This window comes from Triturus cristatus, chromosome 12, assembly GCF_964204655.1.
Source record: "Triturus cristatus chromosome 12, aTriCri1.1, whole genome shotgun sequence".
NCBI lineage: Eukaryota > Metazoa > Chordata > Amphibia > Caudata > Salamandridae > Triturus > Triturus cristatus.
This window is the reverse complement of record NC_140595.1, coordinates 485,250,628-485,273,233: the sequence shown is the minus strand read 5'-3', so window position 1 is coordinate 485,273,233 and position 22,606 is coordinate 485,250,628.

The window sequence follows — 22,606 nt, the reverse complement described above, 5'->3', positions numbered from 1 at the left end:
TGTTCTAAGGTTGATGAATGGATGATTTTTCAGGGGTGGTGAGGGTTTATTTTAGGGTTTAGTGATGATTGAATGTTAGGAGTGTTGCAGGATTTTAAGGGATCAGGGATGGGGTGGGGTTTAGGTGTAGAAAAGGGTTTTTAGGGTTCATGAATGGTTGGAGTTTAGCAGTAGTGAGGGGGTTTTAGGTTTAGAGATGTGTAGAGCTAAGGAACAGAATGGGCTTTCATCGTTCAAGAATGGGAGGAGTTTAGGGGTCAGAGATGTGTATAGTTTACGCATGGGGAAGTAGTTTTAGGGGGTTGAAATGGATGGTGTTTAGGGGTAGTGAGGGATCATCAACTTAAGTGCATTCAAAGTAATTTACAATGTATAAGATATAAATCTGAAAAATGCTCCCTGGTGTAAAGGATTGAATTAAATACCCTTGACAAAAATATTTCTGAAAGTAAGACCTGCAAGCATTTCATTTATACTTGAAAAATAAGTATGCAGAAGCCAATATTGAACAGAAAGACTTCCTATGAATTGGTTTCTATGAAATGGTAAATGATAATCATCTTGAAAATTTCTATTAAACCTTTTAGATGAAATGGTTTCTCGGCAACAGTATTCCATTAAATCATTTTTCTATGAAATCACATACAACTGGAAGCCAGCCAATGCTAAGTAAAGGGAAGTAGTTGGTGAGCTTAAAGCCTCTTTTAAGACTTTTTTTCTTAACACAAGCACAGTGCAAGACTGCCTCTGAGCCCCACTTCCAAACACCAGCTGAAACTATGCACTGACAGTCTCTATGGTCCTCCTGTGCCATCTCTGTGCTTCCCTCTGACAGGGGATTCCAAAGCTTCAACCTCTCCCTCTTCCTTCTCCCTTGACGTATACTAGACTATGAACTCAAAATCACAAATCATCCCAAACAGGAAAACTGTAATTGATATCGCATTTTGGGCAGGAAATATTCTTCCCAGCCTCTATCTGAAGTTCGAGTCCTCCTAAGAAGGCAAGTAATGTGAGTACCAAACTCAGCATTGACATCTGAAAGCACTGAACACCAGCATCACATACATTCCACACGCAAAGCAACTTCAAATGAAACATAACTTTAAGAAAAAACTGTGATATTGATAAAGTACTTTGAGTTACCTGCTCCGCCCTACTATTTTCACAAGCCTGATGTGGACATGCCATGGACATGGTGCAAACCCCTTGAGGTTATGTTAATAATGGTCTCACCTGTGAGCATGTGACAGGCAGTACATAAAAATGGGCGGTACATGCATGTGCCCCTTGAGGCCTAACTAGACAGCCCACCTACCAGTGATCCAGAAATGGTTACTGTGGGACTCCTCAGCTTCTTCCACAGAGGTGTTGTGTGTCCTTAGGGTGTGGCAATGAGCATTATAATAAAGAATGCTGCTTTATAGCCATTGCTGAACGTAGAGTCATTGCCAGTCATTGCTAAAGTTTAATTATTTGCAAATTACCTTTGAATTTGAGATGTTATTGATCCACTGAGGAGTACAGAGATAGGAGTTTCCCTTCTAAGCAGTCTACATCATTTAGTTTTGTGGTCCAGACTGTGTCAAGCATCCCTGCATGTTGGTGAAGTTCTGGATGACTTATGTTTCACACACTCTTATGGAGTAGATGTGTATCCCCCTGATATCTCCATTCTGTGACCCTGAAGTATGGTGAGTTCTCCTACTGATGTCTTGGTTTTTGGACGCAGAATGTTGGAGAGTGCCTCTAAGGATGCTCGGGTCTGTTTCATCAAAATAAACAAAATCTTAAAGCTTGCAGGAATCATTTTCCATTACATTCATTCAAAAGCTCCAGTGCTGAATTGGGGTTGGGCAGTCAGGATTTCTGATTACCGGAGTTAAGGTTGATGGGGTTGGGGCTTGTGAATGAATGACTGATTAACTTTACTCACTCAGTACACAATGCGACTTACAAGCAAAGTGAATAATAGACCAGACCCAGTCCAGAATTCTTCTGCCAGTTTGTAATCTGCACTGCCCTTACAGATGTGGTTTTGCAAAGGAGCTTCAGTCATGGAATGACAGATATCCTGCAATTCAATTTAAGCATGTTGTGTTAGCTGCTCTATTGCCAGTAATTGGTGATTAATGATACCAATCTCAGTCTGTAAATTGCTGGTGCTGCTGGAAAAATTCTGGTCAAATGCTGCATCACTTCTCCTCCAGTGAAGGTGTGTATGCCAAGAAAGTAGTTATATTGAGGGAGTAGGCCCCACCACTCCTCCTCTCAGCCCAAGTTCTGCCCTGTTGACACAAGTGCTCTATCTTGCCTGATCTGGCTACTGCTTCATTCTGTTTTTCACTGCTGCCAGCTTTCTTGGGCTGACAGTAGGGGGCTGATGACACGGATGATGCAACACTTATGCAATACTTATATGCAGAGTCGGACTGACTTGTAGGACACTCCAGGAGTGCATGATGGGCATGGTCTGATAGGTCAGTGTGTGGGCAGTTTTGGGTGTATTTGGACCTGTTTTATGGTATGTTGGGCCGTTTTTTTACTTTTAATTTCCCTGATAGTCAAACAAACATTGCCTGCAGTAAAACAAAATCCATGCAGTCTTCCATACCTTGCAAAACATAAAGCAGAGTGTGTATAAATGTTCAAAGCCAGCCCAATTTGTTAAACATGGATCACTTTTTTAGCAATCTAATTTCTAATGGGGGCACTTATTTTGGTGCCTGAGCCTATTTTGTGACCCACGCTGACCTACTGATATGCTGGTTGGAAGGGTGGAGTCACTGCATCAACTTCACACCTGGGAATGCCACAGCCCCACTCTTAGCCCCCTCATGTCCCCCCCCTTTCCTATAACTGTTCCTCATAGAATATGTGATGGATATGGTTGTTCGTTTTTTGCTTCCGAGGGTGATGGTTTCACTGATCTTAATGTCTCCAGGACCCCTATTCACCATCATTGCAGCTCAGTGAAGGACGGTGAACAAGGAGTCACATCAGTGTCTGAAAATTGACATATTTGCTTGTCAATGCTGACCTCTTCCGGATGAGAATTTAGGCGGAAATAGGCAGCGATCTATCATTTTTTATGGCAATTCTATCTGCTATGGGCTTAGCTCCATTCTGTTTGCTTTCTTGTGTTTGTATATCCCATGAGCTTTGGTTGAACCACAGGCACTGAACTGCTTTCACCCCTGTGGGCTTTGAATCGACTTCGGGGACTAATAAGAGCCAGTTCACAGTATATGCTTGAACATCTTTTGAAGTGCGACAATGTCTCAGACCTTATTATGCACAAGTGACAGTTCTATCATATGTCCAGGGCCACTGGAATTATGTGATTGTGAAGCCACAGCAATATTCGCATAATTATAGAATTGTTGCATAAGCCACATAATCCATCAACTGCCGCATTATCTGAAGATTTTAACCAAAAAAATGAGTTTCTAGCACAAACGGTTCAAATGTTACTAAAAATGCAGTGACACGTGTTGCAGTGCAGCAGAAAGCCCTTCACAAAGCTGGACTTGTCACCTTTCTGTTGCTTATTGGTATATTTGAGTGTTAGTCCGTAAAAACAGAGAGGGACCTCACTTTACAAAGGGACAGGGTACCACAACTAGACTTATCAAGTTATATAAAAATAACTACCTTTGGATATATCTCATTGGATCTTACACTCAATTTGCATTCCACTCACAGTAATACCACATATTTTCCTGGAGACATCAAGGTGGAACCCTGTGACTGTACACTTCTTCCTTTATTTATAAGAGGAACAATATTTATACTAAATGTATCAGTGCATCTAATGTTGCTGCTATGCCTGTACAAGCCTGAAGCTATTTTGTCCCAGAAATACTTGCAGAGAAAACACTAAGGTGCAATTTATAGATTCTATGTCAGTGAGCTGGTGGTTTCCGTTGCTTGGCACCTGCACCTAATTGTCAGCACCAGCACTTATGACAGTCTGCCAATTGGTGGCACACTTTGTGTGAATTGGAACAGCTGTTTATTCATTCAATATACATTAAGAATTACTAATATCTGCTGCCTATGCCATTGATATAGTACTAGGTGGCCTGGAAGAGTCTGATTTATTATATTTGTAGAAGTGTGATGGTCAGTAGCTGTGTTTGTGCTGTCACTGGCTGGGCAGATAGGGGGAATGAGTGCTGCAAACTGAAGTGGACTCGTGACGAGTGCCCTGCCACTTATTGTTTTACAAACTAAGCCCTGGTTATTGTGTTCTACAGAAACAATAAAGGAATACTATGCCTCCAGGTCTGAGGAAGTCCTGAACACTGCTATGGAAAATCTATCAGGAAATGCCTGTCTTTCTTTGATTCCATCATAGTATCTTCGTAAATAAATGTCTCTTCTCGTATACAATTCTGATGACAAAGATGAAGAAATGTACCCTTCCCTCACCATTACTTCTCCTTTAAGGTACCGCAAGTTGTCTCTGTTAGAACTGGGGTCTCTAGTTGGCAGAGGTAGGTACCATTGACCAAATAGGGACCCTTGCTTCTAGTCAGGGTAAGGGGATACACACTTTAGATAACCCCTGCTCACCCCCTTGGTAGCTTGGCACGAGCAGACAGGCTTACCCCCAAAGGCAATGTGTAAAGTATTTGTACCAACACTCACAGTAACACAGTGAAAGCACCACAAATGGACACCACACCCGTTTAGAAGAATAAAATATCTTTATCTAAACTAAACAAGACCAAAACGACACAAATCCAACATACAGATACCCAGTAGAATGCCTTTAAAAAGGTTGTTGCAAAAATTAATATGTAGATGATAAATGCGACACTTTAGTCTCAAAGTACCTGGGATGCGTAACGTAAAACAAACAAAAGGGCGCAGAGAAGGCGATGGGTCGATTCTTCCTGCACTCCGGTTCCAATGCGATAAAATGTCGTCTCTTTTGCGATGTGACAATGTAGAGGCGATGCGTGCACGCCCGATGGCCGTGTGGTGAACTCAGTGGTTTTTCTGAGTCACGACAGGCCCTGGGACACGCTTCTCAAGTAATGCGATGACACCCTCGGTGAGGGCGGCACGCTTCTCTGGTGTTGCGGCGGCGATCAGCGGCAGCGCGCTTCCTCAGCGATGAGACAACCCTGCGACACGCTTCTCCAGTGATGTAATGGCACCCTCTGTGGCGGCGGCATGCTTCTCCGGTGATGCGACGGCGAACAGCGGCAGCGGTGACACGCTTCCTCGATGATGGGACAGCGGCTGCTGCAGCGGCATCACGCTTCTCTCTTGTTGCGTTGCGCTTCCAGCTCCCAACAGCAAAAAGGCCTCACACACAGTTACAGGCCCTCCTGGCAGACTGGAACTCCCAGCAAGGAAGTTCAGGGAAGCTGGGGGTGAAGTCCTTTTGTGCCTGGGACTTCAGAAACAGGAGGCCAGCTCTTCTCAGGCCCTTGGAGACTTCTCTTCAGTTGGACACAGCACTCAGCAAAGTCCGTCTTTAAGTAGGGGGACACCTCACACAGCAACGTCCCTTGGTCCTCTCCTCAGTAGAAACAGCAAACTGCAGGCCAGCCCTAGACACACTTAGGCAGTACTTCTCCTCAGTCCCTTCAGCTGATCTTCGTTGGCAGGGATTCCTCTTTATCAGGAAGTAGTCTAACTTTCAGGGGTTTCAGCTCTAGTATTTATACCCCAAAAGTCTTTGTTCTTTATGTGTGAGGGGTTCTGGACCTAGTTCAAACCAGTTCTGGGGGCACTCTGCCAGTGCACATCTTCTTCCTTTGTGAGTGTGGGCCAGGGCCATCAGACACACCGCAGGAGGTGGAGCCAGCATTGTGGACGGCAGGCACAGCCCAGTTCAGGCCCAGGTGCTACCCCTACCACCACTCCAAATACAGATAGGTCTATTCAGCCTAGTGCTGGCTCACCCAGAATCCTGGAGCCACCCCAGTCCCTGTAACGCTCAAACCAGACAGTCAATCCACAAACAGGCAGAGGCACACAGAAAGGTTGAACAAGAAAATAGACACTTTCTAAAACTGATATTTTCAAACACAGAATTTAAAAACCATCCTTCCTAAAAGATGTGTTATTAAATTCTGAGTTCAGGGACACCAGACTCCAATTTTCCATCCTGCTCCCATGGGAAGATATGCAGGTAAACATGTTACACAGCATTCCCCATTCTGTCCTATTGGCAAGATAGCCTCTCAATAGTGAAAAACAAAATTGGCAGTATTTCACTATCAGGACATGTTACCCACACTAGTACATGTCCTACCTTTCACATACTCTGCACCCAGCCCAGGGGGGTACCTTGGGCTTACCATAGGGGTGTCCAATGTGTAAGAAAAGGGAAGGGTCAGGCCTGGCAAGTGGGTACACTGGCCAGGTCAACATGGCAGTTAATAAACTGCGCACAGGCACTGCAGTGGCAGGCCTGAGACATCATTTTAGGGCTACTCATGTGGGTGGCACAATCAGTGCTGCAAGCCCACTAGTAGCATTTGAATTACCAGCCCTGGCACACTCAGTGCACATTACTAGGGACCCACTGGTAAAACAAATATACCAATCATGGATAATCAATCATAATAACAATTTACACAGGGAGCACTTGCACTTTGGCACTGATCAGCAGTGGCAAAGTGCCCAAAGCATCTAAAACAGGAAAAACTAATTCCAGCATAGTGTCAAAATACAGGAGGTAGAGGCAAAAAGTCAGGGGAAATCACGCAAGGATGCCAGGTCTAACAGTCTCCAAGTAGTAAAAGTACATATCTATGACTTCCCCAGCCCTATCTTTGTTGAGTTTTCTCTTTAGCAAGCATCAGGTCATATCGCTTCAGAATTGAAGATTGCATTTGGTTCACCTCTTTTAAAGAAATTATCTCTGCATCCAATTGAGCTGGGAAACATTCATGTCCTCTTAAATCCTGCGTATCCAGCCAAACGCACCCATTATTTTCGCAATTCTACTAAAACTAATCAGCTGCGAATCCTTTGTAAGTTATGTTGGTGCCTGAGACGCTGTTCTCATCGCTTTGATCTATCTGTTTTGACAGTTGATCAATGATAACTGCATCTTCATTGTCATTTTGGTTTATCTTCTGGCAGTGGTAGACACTGTTGATTGTTACATTTTGATCAGTTGACTGGCAGAGATCAGTGCTGGAGACACTATCATTAAGAAATTGCCACCTTTTCTGATCATTACCCTCAACATGTTATCTTTGCTGTATTTGCTCTTTGACACGTACACCTATTTATGGCCAGTGTCCAGCTTATCATTGCATCAGGTCTTTCTCAGAATATTTATCCGGCCATTGGCTAATCTGTGTGCAAACTTTATCCTACATTTTATGTGAGTACTTACTCCCCAGTCCCGCATTCTTTTGGATCAAGGTAACGATACCCTCGAGTTCGAGGGCTAGGCTCGCCTACTTACTGATTTGAAAAACAGGAGGTCCTTCAAAAACAATACAATATGCGATAAATATAGACCAGAATCGGCTCTATATCATTTGTACAATGCCCAGCCGGACATTGAGGTTTTAATGATCAATAAAAGTAATTTTTGACATACGTTAGAATGTAGAGTGGGACACAGTCCTGTGTCCTTACACACTAAACAAAAGGTACAGACAGTCAAACATATAGAACATTTATCAGGCTGAAGAGCGAAGCTTGTAGCCAATATGCGATAAAAGGGCAAGCTTTCTTGAAGGTACAGTGTCATGCACAATTTTTAACATATGCGTTTAACATGCATGTTTGTACATAGGGTCGACGACGTTTCGATCTATTCAACCAATACATAGATCATCATCAGGACTAGAGAGAATAAAAGCCTGAAATTACAATTCCTGTAAAAATGGAAGTGGGAGAGAATAAAGGAGAAAGGAGAGGTATATTAGAACCTAAAAATACTGAGAAGAATCAATAATGCCAGTGGTCATGCACGGCATGCCATCAGTGAGGTACAAACCAGAGAGGCTGGTTACTGGAGCGAAGGAATTCGATTTGTGAGAAATAACGGTGAATTTTAACCGGATGATCGAGGCAAGACCACAGTAAAAGGACTGTGAATTGACAGAGAGCGTATGAACATGTGCAATATGATGACAGTGGTCCGCAGTTGAGCGTGTGGTAGACCGCAAGGTGGTATAATTGTGCGGTGAACAGTCCATTTAATCTCATTGTCCTGGTGATTAGCCTGTTTGAAATGTTCAACCAGTGGTGCGTTAGGGACATTACAGCGAATCCTGCTGCGGTGTTGACCGATCCTCGTTTTAATCTTCTGGGTAGTTTTTTCTCACAAATCGAATTCCTTCGCTCCAGTAACCAGCCTCTCTGGTTTGTACCTCACTGATGGCATGTCGTGCATGACCACTGGCATTATTGATTCTTCTCAGTATTTTTAGGTTCTAATATACCTCTCCTTTCTCCTTTATTCTCTCTCACTTCCATTTTTACAGGAATTGTAATTTCAGGCTTTTATTCTCTCTAGTCCTGATGATGATCTATGTGTTGGTTGAATAGATCGAAACGTCGTCGACCCTATGTACAAACATGCATGTTAAACGCATATGTTAAAAATTGTGCATGACACTGTACCTTCAAGAAAGCTTGCCCTTTTATCGCATATTGGCTACAAGCTTCGCTCTTCAGCCTGATAAATGTTCTATATGTTTGACTGTCTGTACCTTTTGTTTAGTGTGTAAGGACACAGGACTGTGTCCCACTCTACATTCTAACGTATGTCAAAAATTACTTTTATTGATCATTAAAACCTCAATGTCCGGCTGGGCATTGTACAAATGATATAGAGCCGATTCTGGTCTATATTTATCGCATATTGTATTGTTTTTGAAGGACCTCCTGTTTTTCAAACTAGTAAGTACCCTGGGTCCTTCCTACCTCACGGGTTTCCCCTTGTCAAGTATTAATATACGCCTACTTACTGATGGCACCTTTTTATCTTTATTTTTATCTTTATTGCCTGACAGTAACTCTGCCTCTCGCCGAGTGCACGCAGACGAAGCCTGATTTCCTTAATAAGGGGTAGGATTCCTCAAGTGCATATGTAGAACGAATGTATGCTACACTTTGTGATCGGGGTGAGCGGGGTCTGTGTGTGTGTGTATATAACCACTGCGCCTCACTGGCATTCACATCATCCCGAACATAGCCAATTGTACCACTGAGATCACTGACTGTCCCACACGATTGTAGGCTTGTATCCTAAGTTCATAGCACCATCACGCAGTAGATCACTGTTTGAAGATGCATATCAGACCTCACCTGGGTCCACCACATCTGTGCTGTGTTCAGGCAGTTGGCACTGTGCATGGGGATCTATAAAGCATTCAGACATAGATACCGCCAATAGGCTTCACCTTCTGCACAGCTGACAGCAGCACCCTGAGAAACGTTTTTAATTTGTCTATGTAACTATGCCACCCTGGCATAAAACACATCAGCTTGCCCCCTCTTGTGCATGCAAGACCGGCACAATGCATCACAACAATATGATGTCAGTCAAATATGTGTAGTGCATTTTAAAGCTTTTTTTGGTGTGTCTTTCTCCATTTTTTATCACCAGGTTGGGGGTAGGAACCCACACTGAGAGTTCTTATCTGCGCGAGGACGCATATAAACCTCAAAATCTAGGTACCACAGGTATACAGGGCTTTCTTTTCCTGAAATCTGTTCCTTTTCCTTCTAGTTTCACTTAACCTCTCGGTCCTGACAAAGCGCCCATGGATCCCTTAAGGACCAATAAGAAGCGCAAAACAGTTTGACCTATTTTTTTGTTAATTCACTCGTGCACTGATTCTGAGAGCAGCGGCCAGTCACATATCCGCCCTCTATATTTGTTCCTGAGAGGGGCTCCAGGATCCACATCTATTTTTAACCTTACCTTTCGGACCCTCGACTAAACATTGGTTCCGGGGACCGTCTGGTAATTTTAATTCACTCACGCACTTATCCCCCTAGGCCCACACACCCACATGCACAACTACGGCATCTCCTTAAAAGATCTTCGCCAAAGAGCCCTCTGGCTGGGCCCATGGGGGACAGCAGCGCCACCCCCATGAGGAGCAACACCTGATGATGAAGCATGACACTCGCAAGGGTGTATGAGGGCACTATAGCCAAAAGGAGGGATACCCCATTACTATTTATAAACCCAACCTCTTTGAGATTGGCCACTTTCCATTATTCCTCTCTACCAACCAGAGCTTGGTTACCACTCTCTTGAGACCTTAGGAACAGCTACCCCCCAGTGTATACCACATTGTTCTTTGGGAGCACGGGTACTGGATCACCTCCTTTTCTAAATAGTCCCCAATTCTTTTTGTGTTAAGGCATTTGGTCAAAGACAAATTATTCAACCACAACATTATTGTCTTCTGAGCTTCTTACAAGGATTGAAAGACATTGTCATCCATATGAGTCTTTTTAGCCAATTACAATCTGGAGCATCCTGGAAAGATGAGATATTAGCTACCATGTTCTATCACAAATAGAGAGAGAGAAGCTTAAAGATGCCGTTTCTTTGGTAGCTAATTGCCCAACCACTACCAATGAATGAGTTAATCGATATGGTGAACAATTTGACCATCAGCAAAAAAAGGAAAAATGTTTTGAAAGACATATGACACCTTGATTTTTGCTTCCTAGTATGCTGTGAAAACAGACCCAGCTATGCTTTCCAATACACTCATGCAAATTGAGAATGTTTCGAAGCAAAATGGCATTTGGGATTATTGTGGTAATGCAGTGAGAAATGCGTAAGAATGTGTCCACAGCTAGAAGGAAATAAGAATGCCCAGTCTTAATTGGCAGATCAAGATCAGGTGGTTCTTGTATTCAAGTGTTTGCTGAAAGTAATGCACGCTTGCAGCTGAAGGTCACATTACCTACCCCAGCTGGACCGTTATAGTGTCTGGCATTCATTCTTGGGTCTCGGGCTGTATTATGGGCATACAGTGTCCCATCTAAACCAGCACCACGAAAGTGGGACCCTTGAGGAAGGAATAGGTGGTACTGTCAGGAATAAGGAAGGGGTTTCATGATCTGGATTTGCTCCCAGGATGAGGATAAAGCATGAGTTGTACTCCCACAAGATTGGAGGAGTCTTTGATGCACCAACCTCCTGTGTTGCATTAATTTTAATGCTTTCCATACTATTTTGTTCACTGTTGTTTTTTCTCTAATATTTTTTCTTTTCTAAAAATATATCTGTGCTGCATTTAAATTTTAGTGCATGCCTAATCTGCCTGAGACTGCCAGCCGGAGAAAACCCTATTTTGAAAGACCTGAACCCAGAGAGTTGTGCATGACCAAACTGCGATGTTTGGCTGTCTCTTTTCTCTCTCCCTCCCATTCCCTCTTTCCTCCAGTATTTCAATTTAGGTGGATGCATGAACAGTGCAGGGGTGACAAGTCCTTTGTGTGAAGGCAGAGGCTAGCCTATTCAGTTGATAGCGGGGCTGTGCCCATCTCCAACTGCCACCCTAACACTTGATGGCCAAACCAGGGACCTCTAATCCCTCTATTGTATGGTTGTCTGGGATAAATAAACAAAGTCCTACTGCCAACTACACCCAGTCATGTTACACAGTAACTGTCGTGGTTCCCAAAGTGCAAACTCGTTCATGGTATCATTGACACAACCCGAGAACAGCCAGATTCCTGTTCATACTAATGTGTAGATACGTAGCTGTTTGCATGTATAGTTCACTTGTCGGTTTTTTAAGATATTGAGTCCTAAGCACTGTATGTTTGTATAAATGGAAGAAGAAGGTAAATGTTAACATTAAGGTACAATTTAAAGCAACACTTGCATGCAAATCCTCAGGAACGTCCACATCTTTGAGCAAAACGCGCACAGATTTAAACAAAGATGCACTATAGATTAACTAAAGCGCTCTAAGAGTTTGTGACCAAAGGCGCGCACATTTATATGATTCCTGGCAAAGTGGATAATTTAGATTTTGATTATCACTGAAGACTCGAACATTGCCTAACTTAGGCTTTTCAGAAGACATTTGAAAAAAAAAGAATTTCAGAGTATTCAGAAGAACTCTTGAGCTCTTTAAAGGGTGTGTTGAACAATGTCTTTTCAACAGTATTGTCAGTGAATCGCACAAACAGGTAAAATTCAGTCTCTTATGAAATATTGTTGATATCTTACCAATATTTGATGTGTGTTCATAACATGTGATATGTACTTTGTTGTCCTATAAATAAAATGAAGGTACCACTAGACCATTAAAACCATGACCCTATTGCTGTGAAAAGCATCAAGCTGTGCCTTCCGCACACGAACCAGTTTATTGCAGATAATCAGCAATTTCACAGGGAAGAGTGGAGAGGACAGAGGTGGGATTGAACTGTAGCCTACAGGACTCCATGACTGACATTTCTTTTGCTTATTGTTAAAGAGCAAAACCTGCACGAAAAGAAGGGACATCCACGCTGAGCATCCCAGGAACTTCTCCCCTGTACCCCAACTCTCTTTCTTGTTGATCTTCTCATTACAAGTAAGAAGGTTGGGTTTGAGGAGTTGCCCCATATCATCCCTGCGAGGCCACGCCATAGGTTTGAAGTTAAGTGTTAGATATTGGGGCTCTAGTTGGCAGAGGCATGGGGCATGCACTCTGTCCAAATAGGGACCACAGTACTAGTCAGGGTAAGTCTGATACATACCCTAAATTGATCTGTGCTCACTCTCTGGTATCCTGGCACAGAGAAGTCATTCTTAACTAAAAATCAATGTGTAAAGTGTTTGTGCAACACCTAAAACAGTGAAACTGTGAAAACACCACACAAATAAAATACACACCAGGTTAGTTTTAAAGAATATCTTGAAATATAGTGCTAGAAACAAAAAGTGCCAACTGGTTCTATCTGTTCGCGCTTGACCGGGTCAAATCTGAAAGTTCAGGCCCATCGTGATGGAGCACAGAGTGAATACAGGGACCAACCTTGCCCTGCTGAAAAAGTACCTTGAATGGAGGAATGCATTGGAGACCTGATGCGAGGAGCAGAGGAGGTGATGCGTTGGTGTTGATCCCTTCGGATGCAGGCGATGCATAGGTTCCTCTCTGCGCCATCGGAGATGTGTCATTGTCGAACCTCTTGCGATGAAGGCAATGCATCGTCGTCGAGCCCCGTAGCTGGCAATGCAATGTCTTTGTCCTTTGCAACAGCTGTGATGCATCGGCGGGAGATGTGTAGTTTCTGAGTAGCGCAAACACAGCGATTCGTCATTTTGCTGGTTCACCACAGAAAACTACTCACTTCCAAGGGCCCATGACTGGACTGACACCACTTGGCAGGGTAGGACTCACAGATGGTAGAGTCCAGGTGGTGGTGCAGTGTTGCTGGAAGTCTTTGATGTCCCTGATACTTCAGAACAGGAGGCAAGCAGGTAATCCCTTGGAGTCAGTCTGGGTTCAAGTGGTGTAGGTCCAATCTGTCTCACTCAGGCAGAGAGGGCAGCAGGCAGGTCAGCACAGAAGAAAAACTGTTCTTCCAGAGCAGCAGTCGAGAAGAGTGGCAGTCCTTCATCAGCACAGCAGTCATTCTTCCTGCCACAGTATCCACAGGTCCAGAAGTGTACTGAGATGATAGGGTCATTAGTCCACTTCTTACACCCAGTGGTGGCTTTGAAGGTTGCGTGACTTCAAAGAGGGGCTTTGAAGTCCGCTCAATCAAGTGCTACAATCTAGCTGCTACAGCTCAAGTGAAGCCATGTTGCTTTACCCACACATTCATCAAAATGCAGTTCTAATTGTTAAGGCCTCCGCCTATGAAGTGAATCATTTAATCAAGTTTTGGCAACATAATGCCATCATGCATGATCAAACATCTGCTCCTGCCACCGCTTGCTTAGAGTAATGACTTCTCACTGACAACAGGCATTAATGGATTGCTGATAATACATTGCATATAGAAAAAAGAAAAAAAATAATGTGAGATGATCATGGTCACCTCCGCGCTTGTATCTAACAAATGAGTTCAGTGTAAAAAGTCAATCCACTCTATTCTATGTAATCGCCCATGGAGTTACATTTTTGTTTTACTCTAGCCACAACCAAACCATTGTAAAGAAATGTACATAGAAACCGAGAGGTTTTAAAGTGGAGTCTAACTGAAAAATGAAACTTAGCCCACTATAAAATCAACTTTGAAGGTCCCATTAGTGCTTCTTTTTATGTTTTTGTTTTGCACAGTGTACAGCAATTCTTGGTCATGAGGGGAACCCACATTTTTTCTGGTTTGAAACTTGTCGATAGTTGATTGAACCGGGAAGAGCGTGTAAAAAGTGCTCTGGAACACAGGGAACCATCCATTTGAACAATTCAATTTTTTGGGTCCCTTTTATATGCTTTTGTTGATGTTACAACGCTTCCATTCCCTGGCCTTGGTTCATTGAATAGGGGCCTTTTGTGACACTATAACCGTATCAGGGCTCCTTACAGTATTAACATGTAGAACTGGGACATTTATATTTATGCTTACCTATAAGTTTAAGTTTGGCAACTTGTGATAATCCATTGTGTAAAAAATTGTCATGTCATGTTTGATATGATGTGGGTTACCAAAAAGTACAATTTGATGTTAAATTTGTTGTTTGTTGTTCCTATGTTTATGATAGATATAACAAAAAGATCACTAAAATGTTTTGACAAATAATGATGCAAATAAAGGTGATCACAGTAATTGAGTTTCGTGATCACAAATGTAAGACATTATTGGTGTGAAATAACATCAGTACTGGCATTTGTTGCTGACATTAACTTGGCCCAACCCCTCGTGTTGTTTGATTAACTTTCTAAAATTGGCATTTTTAAGTTTGAATTAAATCCAACTTCACCATTAAAGAGGGTTTATTATTAGGTACTAAACAGGACAGTTCTACTTCTCAATCAGGTATTACACTTATTAAATATAATAAGGAATCCCCAAGTTAACCTGTGAGAGGGGTAGGCCTCACAGTAGTAAAAAATGAATTTGGGAGTTTTTCCCTACCGGTGTTGAGTTGACCAGTCCTCAGGATCGGATTGATGATTGAGGGGTCCACCTCTTGATCTAACCAAGCCTATTTACCGTAATGGCACAGGTCAGCGGAAGGATCAAGTGGGGGAAGGAAAGGAAGGGGACGACAGGGAGGGAGATCTGAAAAGAGAAAGAACAGAACATACACGGGTAAGGATCACTATAAACACACGTAATAAACAGACACCCGTGTTCTCGACCTGCTAGATCTAATCAACCCCTATACCTGTAAAGAAAAATAATCATCCATTCACTGATGGCGGCAGTAAAAGAACGTTGAGGTTTGGTTGAGATGTGGACGACCTTTGCTTGGGGTGGGGGGTGTTTCTGTAGCAACGAGAAACAAACAATGATCAACCCCCACAGGCACGATCCTACTCTTGGTTAATAGGCCCTGAAGCATGAATCAGCACCTACCCTCCGCAAGACTCCACCGTGCATCACAGGGGTAGAGCGTAGCCCTCTACCACTCGGAATAACCCCTGTTAAGATAGAGTCAAAGAAAACACTTTTTAGACAATACGGTAAACTGTTGCGTCACATTTACTGTAAGCCCCATCATACATTCGCCACACTCTTCCCCTTGTGTGCTACCGTCACTGGTAGCTGAACCGTGTGTATATATTGCACTGTGGACAGTGTAGAACACTACACAACAAGTTTCCTTGGTCAGTGGTGTCCTGTCGTGAATGACCGAACTTGAGTAACTAAGAGGCCCCCGTGACTCGATTCAGGCTATGCGCCCCCCCCCACCGGCCGACACAGCAGGCCGAACACATCCAGAGCGAGTCTCGCTCTCTCCACTTGCCGAAAATGCAGGCCGAATCAATCCACCAAGTTTGTAGTGCTAGACCTACAAAAGGTCTACCGCCAGCCTCCGCACGAGCGTCTGCTCCCCAACGGAGGTTGGCACCCGAACACAATCTATAGTTGGTGCAAGCACCCTTACCGTACAAAAAGTACTGGAACTGGGACCAGGATCGGACGTGAGCTCAACTCCGCAAAAGAATTTCCGACATCGGAGTGATGCGGACTTCCTGCTTTATGCGTCTTGGTCGCGTAGTCTCGCGAGACGCGCTAGGCATTCTGGGAGGTGTAGTTCTGGGCGTCGCGGCGAGCGATCGACACCGTTTCTCCGCCTGCGCTCGCCAGATGGTGCATGACAACTGGGACACGACAAACTAAAAAGTTTATGTCCTACCTTTCACTTACACAACACTCTGCCCTATGGGTTATCTATGGCCTACCTTAGGGGTGATGAATGTTTGATAAAAGGAGAATTTAAGCAAGGGGTTTTAAATGCAAAGTTGACATGGTAGTCAAACTTCACATACAGGCTCTGCAGTAGCTGGCCTGAGACATGTTTAGAGGGCTACTTATGTGGGCGGCCCAATCAGTGCGCAGGCTCACCAGTAGCATTTAATTTGCAGGCGCTGGACACATATAGTTCACTTTACTAGGGACTTCTAAGTAAATTAAATTTGCCAGTTGTGGCTACCTCAATGTTACAATAGTTTAGGGGTGTGAGCACATCCACTTTCGCACTGGTTAGCAGTGGTAAATTGCCCAGAGTCCTAAGGCCAACAAAAACAATTCAGCAAATAAGTGAGGCAAAACTAGCAAAATGTTGGGGGAAGACCACCCTAAGACTGATTGGTCTAACAGTAAGGGAGTTCGGTAAGTTCGATAGTAACAGGATGTAGGCATTAAATAGTTAGGGAAGGATAATGATAACTTAAGAAAAGTGGCATTTTTAAATTGCAACTTAAAATCCGACTTTACCATTAGAGAGGATTTTTAATTTCAATTTCTCAGACACCAAACATGAAATGTTCACCTGTTCCCATTCAAAAGTTAGAACATATTAAATGTAATAAGGCATTACAATATTATACTATAGGAGAGGTAGGCCTTACAATAATGGAATTGAGTGTGTTTTAGAGTTTTGCACTACCAGGGCACGTAAAACGTAAAAAGTACATGTCCTAGCTTTCAATTGCATTGTACCCTGGTCTATGGGCTACCTAGGGCCTACCTTAATGGTGACATATATGCAATAAAAAGGAAGTTTAAGGCTTGTAAAGGAGGTTATATTGCCATGTCGAATTGGCAGTTTAAAACTTCATTCAGGCTGCAATGGCAAGACTGGAACATATGTTAAGGGGCTAAGTAAGTGGGTGGCACAATAAATACTGCAGGCCCACTAGCAGCATTTAATTTACCAGCTCTGGTTATATGGTATATCACTCTACAAGGGACATATAAGTACACTAAATTGCCAATCATGTGTATGCCAGTTTACCATGTTTAAGAGAGAGAGCACAAGCACTTTAGCACTGGTTAGCAGTGGTAAAGTGCACAGAGTTATAAAGCCAACAAAAATGAATTTCAGAAAAAAAGTGAAGAGTAAAGGCAAAATATTTGGGAGAAGACCGGTCTAACAGTGATGTTCCGCCTAACAGTGATTTTCCACCATCAAGGTAAAATTGTGTATGAAATAGATTTGTGTTTCTAAACGTTTTGGTTGATTTTGCACCTTAGAGTTTTCTTAAACCAAATGTGAGGTGGTAGTGATTGCTGCCTTTTATATCTTATGCAATGTCTCACTGCAGTGATTTCTAGCATACTTCATTACAAGAAGCAATACGGACCACAGCACAAATCTCTGATTAACTCCATTAAATTGTATCTTAATCATTTGCATGTGATGATACATGGTCTCCAAACCAAACGTTTTAACTCTCTCCCACAAACACACAGTTTCACCTCCATTAAATTGAATCTTAATCACTTGCTTGTGATGATACATGGTCTCCAAATCAAACTTTTTACCTCTCTCCCACAAACACACAGCTTTCAGGAGCTGCTCTTCCAAACCCAAATGGACCTTAATCAGCACACCAACCCCTAAAGAGCCAGACATACACACTAACCACAATGCTTAGGGCAATTCCTCCACAAAAATGACCCCTAAAGCACCCATAACACCTCACTACACTAACACATCATATGCCCTTTAACCAGAGAATCCAAAACCAAAACCTAAACACTAAACAACCTCAGAGAAATCACCTCATGTCAACATAGGAACCCATCCCCTACACTTCATATCAATTCTATCCTCCTGAACTATTGGTCTGCATTCTCTTAGAACTTCCATATCTGCCCCCATCTAAGACTGCGACCTTCACACATTTACAGTCATGGAAATATGTCCCTATTCAGCCCACATAATATCTCACCCTTATGGTGCAATATCCTTCACCTCAATAGAAGACCTTTATCTGCAAGGTGTTCCTCAAATGAAAACCGATTAACTCAATTAAGCCTTTACCTTTCCAATTCTTCCCTGTGGAGAATAAATTCATGAAACCTAAAAAATAAATTCCATTGACAGTTTCATTGATGATAACCCTGACCACTTGCCTGCTGTTATCTGTTTTCATAGGAGATTTCAGGCTCCCCTACAAAAATGGATAATTAGTCTCACATTTCCCTCCTCAAATACTTCCTATCAGACAACAACCTACTACAACATTTCACCTTCCCTACCTGTAACAAGAGCTCAACCCAGGGCATGATTTTCAAATAAAAAATTACACATTCAAGTATTTAACCCACTCAATGTGAATTGATCCGGCCATGTCTTTATATCTTTCAAAACCCTGAACTGGGTAAAGTCAAAAGGTTCTTCTTTAATGTGGTTACTCACCAGGGCCCTTGTTCCATTGGTTTGCTTGCTTGCAGCGTAGGAGGTATATTTGGATGATCGTATGGTCCAGGTATGATTTTACATCAGTGAATCAAAAACACCCAATCCATTTGCTATCTTCATAGCCAATCTACTTGCTATCTTCTTGTTATCTTCTTAAAACGTCTAGGAATTAGTGAAATTTGGCATGTTCTGGCAAATTCCTGATCAATAACTGTCCTTATTGGAGACATTTTTCACCATGTAAGCTGGGGTGGAACTGGTGAGCTTCCTGTTTCAGGAATGGATGAGAGAATTCTCACCTTCAAGTCTTTCTCGCCACCATTTAGGCTCCCATTCACCAAAGGAATATGGTGCAGAAGGGTAGGGTCTGTTCTGTGTTTGTGGTTCAGTGGCCCAGAATGCACCTGATGCTCGATTACCTAACCAAACATATGCCCTTATTTGCACAGCTGAACACTGTAATTGAGTATGTATAATGCAGAAGAGCTTATCTTCAGAGAGAGTCCTCTGCAGGAAAGGAGTGAATGTGAGTGTACCTGCATATCATTGTGTATTAGACTCACTACAGAAGCGATAAGGAACGGTGTAAGTCAGGACACTGTGGCACTAGAAGAAATGTGTGTTACATGGCTAGGTAGTGGGGGGCAGTGCTGCTAGCCAGGGGTGTGAGTACAACTGTGTCTGTCAATCAGGAGAGAGTACAAGAGTGTGTCTGAATGTGTATGAGAAAGTGAATGCGAGAGAGAGAGAGAGAGAGAGTGAGTGAGAGAGAGAGAGAGAGAGAGAGAGAGAGAGAGAGAGAGAGAGCTGGGGCTACTATAGGTCAATAATAGTACTGAGTTGCATTGTGGTAGTTTTGTGTTCACTTTGAATATAATAATATTGAGTGCTGTAGTTTGCTGCTGGTAGGACTAAAGTGCATTGGCAGAGTTGTGTGTGACCTGGCTGGATAGCAGGAGTGAGGCTCAATGTGCAGGGGGAGGTATCACAGCACAGACAACCTGAGGGTTCTCGATATAAGAAATGCAGGGCTGTGTAAGAGCTGTGACCAGGACCAAACCTTGAACCCATGACAATACCTTGCTAGTTGCACTATAACCACATTAATGTACATATGCATGTGGCATTTGTGTACTGTGAACCTAGCTAAAAGGCACCAGAGCACTGTACATGAGCAATGTCAAAGATCCAGTCAACAAGTGATTGAAAGTGGAGCAGAATTTTGAGAGCAGAAGTGGACTGTTCCTGCGTCACCAAGTATTGTTCTCTGAAAAGGTCAGTTTTCAGCCCTTTTACTACATCGGAGCAGGGTTGAGCCTGTCCTGATAGATACAGGGTTGCTGTTCCATAGATCCATAGATGGAGGAGGCTGTTGTTGTCTTGTTTTTTTTCTTTTTTGCACTTCTTAGTCTCCATTCCTGGCTGCATTGTTCCTGAAAATCACCAGAGTTGGTGAGCTTTCTGGGAGGAACATTTTCACTTTTTTTAGAAGAGAAAGCTGGTGCCGATCTGTCTGGTCCAGCTTCACTACAGGAGGTAGCACAGCGTTGTGCAGAGCAGACACGGCCTATTCAGGAGCAAGTGAAAAATCCTCCCACTACTCTAAATGCAGAAAGGTCTATTCAGCCTGGCTATGAGTCACCCAGGAAAGTCAGGATACCCCTCAACCCTCCTTGTGATTGGCTACTGTGAATGCACATCCCAGCTCCTGTCATTCCAAAACCAGACGGTCAATGCACATACAGAAAGACGCACATAGAATAGTTAATAAAGAAAATACCCACTTTCTAAAAGTGGCATTTTCAAGCACACAATTTAAAAACCACTTTTACTAAAAGATGAGTTATTAAATTCTGAGTTCAGAGAGCCTAAACTCCATTTCTCTATCTTCTCCCAATGGAAAGTTACACTTGTAAGATGTTACAAGGCAGCTCCAATGTTAACCCATGGGACAGACAGCCTTTCAATAATAAAAAACGAAATTCACGTTATTTTACTATCAGGACATTTTAAACACACTACTACATGCCCTACCTTTCACGTACACTGCACCCTGACAATGGGTCTACCTTAGGCCTACCTTAGGGGTGACTTACATGTCAGAAAAGGGAAGGTTATGACCTGGCAAGTGGGTGCAGTTGCCAGGTCGACATGGCAGTAAAAAATGTAAGCAGACACTGCAGTGGCAGATCTGAGACACCTTTGAAAGGCTACTTGTGTGGGTGGCCCAGACAGTGCTGCAGGCCTACTAGTATGATTCGAATTACAAGGCCTGGACACACACAGTGCACTGTACATGGGACTTACTAGTAAATCAAATATACCAATCAAGAAAAAACAATCATAACACAATTTATAGTAGGAGCACTTGCATTTTAGCACTGAATAGCAGTGAAAAAGTGCACAGAGATCCTAAACCAGCGAAAACGGAGTCCAGCATACCATCAAAAACAGGAGGTCAAAAAGCAAAAGGACAGGGGAAACACGCCAAAAGATGGCAGGTCTAACAAATGGTTTCCCTGAAGAGGATGGTGATGCCTCTGCCTTGTTTGTTGACATGGTCCTGGTGTATTTTGTAGCCTTCGGGAGTGGCGGTGGTGATGTCGGGGATAGAGGAGGGTTTGAGCCACGTTACAGTGAAGAAGGTGATGTCTGTGGTGAGGATGATGATGGTGTCCCAGAATTCTGTGGCATGTTTGCAGAGTGAGCAGGTGTTGAGCAGGATATAATGGAGCAGTTGCAGGGTGGGTTTGTCTTGTGGGCAGTAATGGTGCAGGATCTTTCGTAGGTTGCGTCGCAGGAGAAGTGGCAGTGGCGGCAAGTGAAGGGTCATATGGTGGATCGTGGGGAGGAGGAGACGCAGCTGTTTTGGGGTCCAGGTCCAGGAGTTCCTTGGTGGTGTACCGTTGGGTAGCGGGAGGGCCAGGGGTCCTAGCACTGTTGTCCAACACCCAGCACCAGGACCGCTGGCTCCAAGAGCTTGCTGCACGTGTCCGCGGCGCGGTCATGCAGCAGCCTCCCATAGTGCTCCTGGTTGGTGGTTCTGGGCACCAGGCAGGGACCTGGACCTGATAGCGCGGGGACAGCAGCCAGCACAGGGACATCAGGAAGCACAGGGTCAGCAGGCAGTGCAGGGGCATCAGGCAACGCAGGGACAGGGACAGTAGGAAGCACAGGGGTAGGGACAACAGGTAGTGCAGGGACAGCAGGAAGCGCAGGACAGCAGGCAGTGCAGGGACAGCAGGCACTGCAGGGTTAGGGATTGTGGGCAGCGCAGGGACAGCAGGAAGCATAGGACAGCAGGCAGCGCAGGGACAGCAGGCAGTGCAGGGACAGGGCATCAAGCAGCGCAGGGGCAGCAAGCTTTATCCTGCAATGGGAGGCACGAAAAAGTGACTACCATCTGGACCTGCATCTGGGACTGCTGGGAAATGCAGTCTGGTCCAGCTGGCAAACTCGGTGGTGGGAGGGGGGTCTTGAGGTGCATTCTAGCGCTGGTGAAGTCAGGAGACAGGAGGGGAGACATCTCCTGCAATGAGTGGAAAAGGTGGCTTCCCACAATGTGGGAGCCACAGGTGAACTTTATCCTGCTCTTGGAGGTGTGAAAAAGTGACTACCAGCTGCTGGGAAATGCAATAGGGTCTGGCTGGCGAACTCGTGTAGAGTGAGGGGGTCTTGAGGTGCTCTCTAGCACTGGTGCAGTCAGGAGACTGGAGGGGGTGACACCTCCTGCAATGAGGGCAGAAGGTAGCTTCTCCTTCCGCCTAGGACAACTTGCCTGTTTGTCTGCCAAAGAGGTTAGTGATGTGATAGAAGAAACTTTGT